At 41.4% G+C, this 7,725-nt stretch overlaps 1 protein-coding gene across 3 annotated transcripts in view; it reads left to right on the top strand.

Annotated features, from left to right (window-relative positions):
* The first annotated feature begins 217 nt into the window (after positions 1-217).
* The window catches only part of rc3h2 (ring finger and CCCH-type domains 2), a 56,689-nt gene continuing 49,181 nt past the window's right edge, over positions 218-7,725 (top strand). The window contains exons 1-2 of one of the 3 annotated variants that reach the window (XM_083794272.1): positions 218-275; positions 1,326-1,406. The gene's annotated coding sequence lies outside the window, so the exon portion shown is untranslated. Of the gene's footprint in view, positions 276-1,005; positions 1,407-7,725 lie in introns of those variants that run through there. The other 2 variants (XM_083794274.1, XM_083794271.1) reach the window with 2 other exon arrangements.

The raw sequence follows: 7,725 nt of genomic DNA, 5'->3' as shown, positions 1-7,725 counted from the left end.
TTACATTTTTTGACGAGCGTATCGTGAAGCGTGACGGAAAATGCGTCGTGCTTTCGGGGCGTGCGTACCGGTGTCTCCCTCCGCCGCCGCGGTGGTGGTGGTCGCCGGTCAACCGCCACAGTTTGCATTTCTGTCCGCGGGACACAGTTCAAACCAACACGGACCCGGCGGAGGGATACCATCACGGTGATCACGCTCCCTCCCTAGCTGTCAAAGCAAGGTAGTCTTTCTTAATCCCATAGCCCGGGCGTCGGTCGCACTGTGATTGGCCGAGAGTGAGTACATACCTACTTTTCTATCCGAGTTTTTTTATTTTATTTATATAGGCATATATTTTTTTTTTACAAATATCTATTATGAAAGTATCTTTTAGCACAAGTGTTTTTTTTTTGTTCTGATTAATTGAAAATGGTGGACCCTGTTGTAAACATAAGTGTGACGCTTTACCATGTATGTCGTGCAGTAACAGTCTTTGAATTGAGTGTAAAATGTACTGTCTGCAAACTGATAATAAATACTTCAATCAATAGGATTTTTAATAGTATATTTATTGGTAGAAAGTTTCAACAAGTAAAAAATCCAGTCCAACCATGCATATTGGACCATGTGTAAACAATATAATAGGACACAAAAAATATATTAAACTATACCTAAATAACAAAATAATTAATAATGTATGAGTTGGGCTATTCGAGTTCAAGAGATAGTCACAAGTTATGTTAGTAAAAATGTAGTTGAATCGGAATGCTGTCATACATACACCCCCTATACATGATATACAATATCCTTTATAGACAATTATATTATTATGAATTCTATTGTGTCGCATTAGCGGTTGCCTTGACAACCACATACCAACAAATCACAAGCAGCGCGGTCATACCTCCGGGTGATGGGATCTAGACGCAATGGTTGTCAAAAACCGCGAGGAGGGTGTGTGTGTGTGTGTGTGTGTGTGTGTGTGTGTGTGTGTGTGTGTGTGTGTGTGTGTGTGTGTGTGTGTGTGTGTGTGTGTGTGTGTGTGTGTGTGTGTGTGTGTGTGTGTGTGTGTGTGTGTGTGTGTGCGCGCGTGTGTGTGCGTGTGTGTGTGGGCTGTAGCCTACTGTACCTGTGCTGTGTAGGGAAAGGGGGGGAGTGGAAATAGCAATCAGAACGGAGAGGAACCCCCTCTCTAAATATCGATATGCTCTGGGATGTCGTATCGTTCATTCACACACCTTTTGGTTTCCTGAAAGTGCATTTTATTCCGGCTCGGTTTCGTGGATGCTTTTATTGCAACTGATATGAAGATCTGTTCTCCGTGTCTTTTGCCGCTGCCAGTCCAGATGCGCTCTTTTTGGACGCGGCCATGAATATGTTTATTCTAGGAAGAGGACTGCTCCGAGTGCTCCGTTACAGTGCGTGAGGTAAGTGGCCAACACGCGCGCCAGGCTACTTTCTTTCCTTCTCCGCGCGTTAGTCAATTCGAGATTCTTGAACGATCTTCTGAGCAATGAAGTGATCGTTTCACACAATCGAGATGGGTTTTTTGTGCGTGTGTGATTAATGACATAAAATAGGCCTAATTTAATTCCTGTTGATGAGTTATATAGGTATATAGCGTTATAAATGGATCTCAGAAATCACATCATTTATTTTTGACCATGGAAGAAATAGCTATATAGTTCCGACACCCACCGCCGGACCATCATCTGCATGTCTTCAACTGTTGATGGCAGGTTGTTAGTGCAGATTGTCTTAGATTTACGAATGTGAACGTATATATAGTGAGTAGCAGTGGCGTGCATAGATAGACACTAGGGGTGCTAGAGCACCCCCTGCCCTTTTTGGCAATGTGTTCTTAAAAAACTTTCTTAATTTGTAGTGTGTGGAGTCTGTGGACATGGTGACATTGATCAAATCTTGATAAAAAACGCTTCTAGTATATTATTTAGGCCCCCACAATCTAAAGCTATGTTTCTATGTCAGTGGTTCTTCGATAAAAAAAAAATAGCAGACCTACAAGCTCGTAGCGCGCTATGAGCTTGTAGATCTGCTATTTTTCAATAGCTAAAGCACCAAAATGTGCTGCACAAGGTGCCCTTTTTTTCACTTGAGCACCTGCCCCTCTAAATGTCTGTGCACGCCATGGTGAGTAGTGACATTATAGCCTTAATTATATGTAAATACAAATATGTATAGAAACATAAAAACATGCATGCATGCATTATATAGGCCAGTGGTTCCAAAACCTTTTCATTTCAAGGACCCCCAAATTGACAGTAATTACTAATTAGCCCACAGACCCCCATTTGAAGAGATTTGAAGAGGATTTGTAGGGCTCTAGCAGTGACTCTCAAACCCAATTTCAAGGACCCCCAGTTTGACATGCATTATAGTCTACGGACCCCCATTTAATGGCATTTCTCATGGGACCCCCAATTTATATTGTAAAATCAATGTTAATTGTCTCCACCAGGCCGAAGGCATGGGGAGAGAGTATGTTTTGCACTCCGTCCGTGTGTGTGTCCGTCTGTCCGTCCTTCCGTCCGTCCGTTACCAGCTAATCTCCGGCACCGTTGGCCCGATCCATGCCAAACTTTGCACACACACTCCCTGGATGCCAACGATGAACAAATATTCCACAACGGCCTGTTATAGCGCCACCATGAGGCCGATTTTTGGCAAAACACATTTATGTAGATTACTCGTACACATTTTATCCATACATCACACAATTTGGTATACACTATCTCCATAGTCATGTGATCAACACAGTTCTGCACGATTTCCCATCTTCCATGCTGATTGGCTAAGTTTGGCTTCCAAAGCTCACATGATTGGTCCGTCTGAAACAAAATGCCACAAATCACAAACACAGTGCAATTTCCGTGACATTATACACGCACATTTCCACTAGGCCGAGGACGACATGGCATGGCATTCATTTCTTTTCTCCAAATCAGGCTCACGGTGGCGCTATAACAGGGCAATTCCTGATTTTATATATATATATATATATATATATATATATATATATATATATATATATATATATATATTAAGGATGCACCGAAAATATTCGGCCGAAAATGGCTAAAAATGTATTTTCGGCCTATTCGGTTTCGGCTCAAATAGGCCGAAAATATATCACCCAATAGTCAAAACACCGGGTCGGTATAAACACAACATGCGATTGTCTTGAACGTAACCAGAGCGCTCCGCATCTACCCCTCTCTCTCTCTCTCTCTCCAAACTTCAGTCTCCCACACACACACACACACACACAGAGCGTCAAGTTGCTCTGTGGCTGCGCGATGCGCTCCGCGAAAACTGCAAGCTCATCAACAGGTTGCAAAATGCCCAAAACAGGTCCCAAAACATGGCATTTGTGAGCACCGCCACTGTCTATTCTTTTGTCGTATGACCAAAAATGCTCCCCAATGTCTAAATATGTGAGCTTGCAGGCAGGCTACGACAAACACTAGCAGTGTAGCATGCTCGTTAGCTCCTCAAATTTGTTCCACCTGTGTATGTAATCTCAGCAGCGCATTGAAGTGGGCATAGGGCAAAAGCAGAAGCAGAACGTCCGTGAACGTTTTGCTTAACAATGATCAGTTGTTCAGTGCTGTTTAACTTTGGCAATATGTGATACTAGAGCCTAGAGAACATGCTAATATGGGTGCTAAATAAGAACAGCTAGCATGCTATTGTGTGTGTGTGTGTGTGTGTGTGTGTGTGTGTGTTTTGAAGGATTATTCATTTTTATTGTCTTTATTAGTTACAACATGCCTACAATAACTTGAAGCATTTTTTAAAGGTAATTACAAAAAGGTGCCATAATCCGATTAATCGTTTAAATAATCGCCCGATGAATCGATTATGAAAATCCATAATCATGTCTCAGGTAGCTTTACAACAAAGATGTATTTGGCTATTCGGTATTCGGTTTTCGGCCAACTGTTTCCTATATTCGGTATTCGGTTTCGGCCAAGAATTTCCCTTTCGGTGCATCCCTAATATATATATATATATATTATTGTCTCCACCAGGCCGAAGGCATGGGGAGAGAGTATGTTTTGCACTCCGTCCGTCCGTCCGTGTGTGTGTGTGTGTGTGTGTGTGTCCGTCCGTCCGTGAGCAGCTAATCTCGGCCACCGTTAACCCGGTCGATGCCAAATTTTGCACACACACTCCCTGGATGCCAACGATGAACCTCTGCCCCAAACTTTCCAGAACGGCCTGTTATAGCGCCACCAGGAGGCCGCTTTGTGCAAAACAAGTTTTTGCACAGTACACCTACAGATTTTGTCCAAACATCACGCAAATTGGTACACAGTCTCTCTAGAGCCATTCAACGAAACCGGTCTTTCACAGTTCTCAGACTCCATCCTGATTGGTTAAGATTGGCTTCCAAAGTTCACAGGAATGCTCACTTTCAAACAAAATGCTTCAAATCATGAACACATCGCGTGATTTCCGTGAAATTGTGCACCCACATTCCCACTAGGCCGAGGACAAAATGCCACATGAACAATTTCAACTCAGCCTCAAGGTGGCGCTATAACTGGCCGAAAAGTGTTTTTACCTCTATCTGCACGGATCTGTGGATAACTTTGTATGCCAACTCCCTAGAGGCCAAGGAAAAACCTTTGCCTGGAATTTTTCACATCTGCTCTTTATAGCGCCACCAGGAGGCCGACATATGTAAAACACATTTTCTATTATTACTCCTTCAGATTTTATCCAAATTTCACGCAAATCGGTACACATGATCTCCATAGTCATGCCATGTCCTACATTCCTATCCTGGTGGAGACCTGTGCCCAGAAGGGCACTTTTTCTAGTTATATATTATTTTGCCAAACATCACACACACTCCCAACCTGTGGAGACCTGTGCCCATGAAACAACATGAAACCAAATGGACCTGTTAGGGTCCGTTTGGTTCCATTTGTACACTCTCAGAGTTATAGACCCATAAGGGTCCATTTGGTTACAAACTATATAATTTAGCTGCATGGTTGGAACTCCCTCAAGTACCCCTGGGGGTCCCCGGACCCCACTTTGGGAACCACTATAGGCTAAGCATGCAAACCAGGATTTCCTAGATATAGCAATTATATCAGGGATTTTCAACAGGTGGTCTGTGGACCACTGGTGGTCCGTGAAGGTATTGCATGTGGTCCCTGACCATGCATTTAGTATTGTAGCAAAGTAAATAATTTGTATTTTCTTCCACGGAACAATGCACTACTTTTGGCGGACGTGGAAGTGCATACATGTTACCAGTTACTGGGAAGTCTGAGGTTAAGAAATTCCACAGAAAAGGGAGTTCTCAAGAAGGGTGCAGTCTACCAGCTTACCTGATTGAGTCATCATTTATAGGAAATGCCCATTTGTCTGCTCTATCAGTACTGTATCAGTTAACCTGAGTGTAATCGGAGGATGGATAAAGTAAGAGAGAAGTGTAACCGTGGGATAGGAATAGATCAGTGGTTCTCAAAAGATATATCTTCTGGCTCTGGACCACTCGTATATTTCAGTTAAATAATGCCTTGACTTGATACAATTTGTTGCACGTAGTATCGTGCAATGAATGAAATCAAGCCCCTAACAGTCATACTTTAATTTTAATCTTTTTATTAGCTATCAATGCAAATATTTTCTTACATTTGATGTTTAATTTCAATCTTTTTATAGCTATCGATTCAAGTAATTTTCTTACATTTGATGGACTTTTGAAATACTGTATTATTTAAACATATTTTAATACATCTAACAAAGAAAATGTATTTATATTTTAAAACATTTTCCCATGGACCACCTGCAGGCCTATTATGCCATGGACCACTAGTAGTCCATGGACCATCTGTTAAGAAACAGGGGTATGTATATATTGCATAGCATATAGCAAGTGTTATGAAAGCGCTAAGCTTAGCCCATATACCCTCCCAACACAACAGTGGTCCCTAGGCTAGCTTGATTAGGGTGGTGGTCCCTGGTTCACAATCAGTTGAAAACCCCTGGCCTATATAGTAGAGCTAGTACCACATGTTGAAGAAAGTTGATGAAAGCTCCATCAACCATCACTTCACAGTGAATAATAGCCTGCATGTTGGTCCAGTTCCGCGGATATAGTTTTGCACGGCGTACGCCCACATAAATGATGTTATAATATCACAGTGAATATAACCACACACATCCACAAACAAACACCCACAGTCACAACAAATAGACTGAGGAGGAGTGAAGACAGTGAAATCCACTATAGTGGAATATAGCCTGTGTTGTGTGTGTGTGTGCGTGCGTGCGTGCGTGCTTGCGTGCGTGCGTGTGTGCCTGTCGGAGAAACACATAATAATTTGACTTTTAATCATTACTTGCCGAAGAGTTCGTTCAGGTCCTATATTTATTTATTCATTTATTTATTGTTCACTTATTTATTTATTTTAGATCCTGATTTGTGCTGTCACAATGCTTCAGCACTATTATGAGACTTTAGTTGAAACTCACTATAATTATTATTATTATTATTATTATTATTATGAGTTACAAGTTATAAAATGATAATTGTGCAATATATTAATATTCAGGTAATATACAGTTTATTTCATTCATCAACTAGCAGTGACCGTATAGTGCAGTGGGTGGGTCCCACATTTCTTCATGTCAAGAACCCCCAAGTTGGCACCAATTAGCCCGAGGACCCCCATTTGAAGAGATATGCCAGGGAAGATTTGTACGGCTCTAGCAGTGATTCTCCACCCGTTTAATTTCAAGAACCCCCAGTTTGACATGCATTAGTAGTCTACAGACCCCCATTTAATGGCCCTTCTATCTCTGGGACCCCCGATTTATATTGTAAAATCAACGTTAATTTAACTCTGAGAGTGTTCAAATGGAACCAAATGGACCCGTTAGGGTACATTTGTTTCCATTTGTACACTGGGGGTCCGGTGTCCCCTGGGGGTCCCCGGACCACACTTTGGGAACCACTGCCGTAGTGTTTTCATCGTAGTATAGTATTCCTGCATTGTGTATATTTATTATTGTTTGTTTTTGTACTGTATGCCCTATAGTCTACTGCATTGTTCCTTTCCTTGGACACAATAATAACCATTCCAATCTTGTATAACAGCTTGTTTTCATGTCGAACGAGATATATCTTATTGCTATACTAAGGCAGCAGGACTTACAAAGCCTATATAAAGATAGATATATCTTATTGCTATACTAAGGCCCCAGGACTTACAAAGCCTATATATAAAGATATATCATATTGCTATACTAAGGCAGCATGGACTTACAAAGTCTATATAATGTGTGTGTGTGTGTGTGTGTGACAGATTGATTAATGAGCTCAAGAACAAAATGTAGGTCATTAATTTCTCTTCTGAATTATGGAATCTTTTGTGTTGGTGTGGTGGTGTGGTGGCGTGCGTACAGTGGCGTGGCGTGGGTGATGTGAAGCTTTTCTAAAGGATCTTGACCTTCTAAGGCAGGGGTGGGCAACTTTGACCTGCATGGCGATCTGCAAGCTCAAAACGCGTCGCAATGCGATGCGTTTTGAGCTTGTAGATCAGCTATTTTCTTGCTATATTTTAATTGAAAACCTGAATAATTGTCCTGAATCCTGAAAAGTTACCTTTTTATTGAATTTCAATTGCATTTAGTTATAGTTATGTTAACTTTATGAACTGTTAACATAACTACATTGGACACAAAAAGACAATAACACTGTAA

Source organism: Protomyctophum parallelum (assembly GCF_964188405.1).
Source record: "Protomyctophum parallelum genome assembly, chromosome: 21".
In the NCBI taxonomy this organism is placed as follows: domain Eukaryota; kingdom Metazoa; phylum Chordata; class Actinopteri; order Myctophiformes; family Myctophidae; genus Protomyctophum; species Protomyctophum parallelum.
Note: the sequence above shows the minus strand (reverse complement) of the source record. Positions and strands in the feature narration are given on the sequence as shown.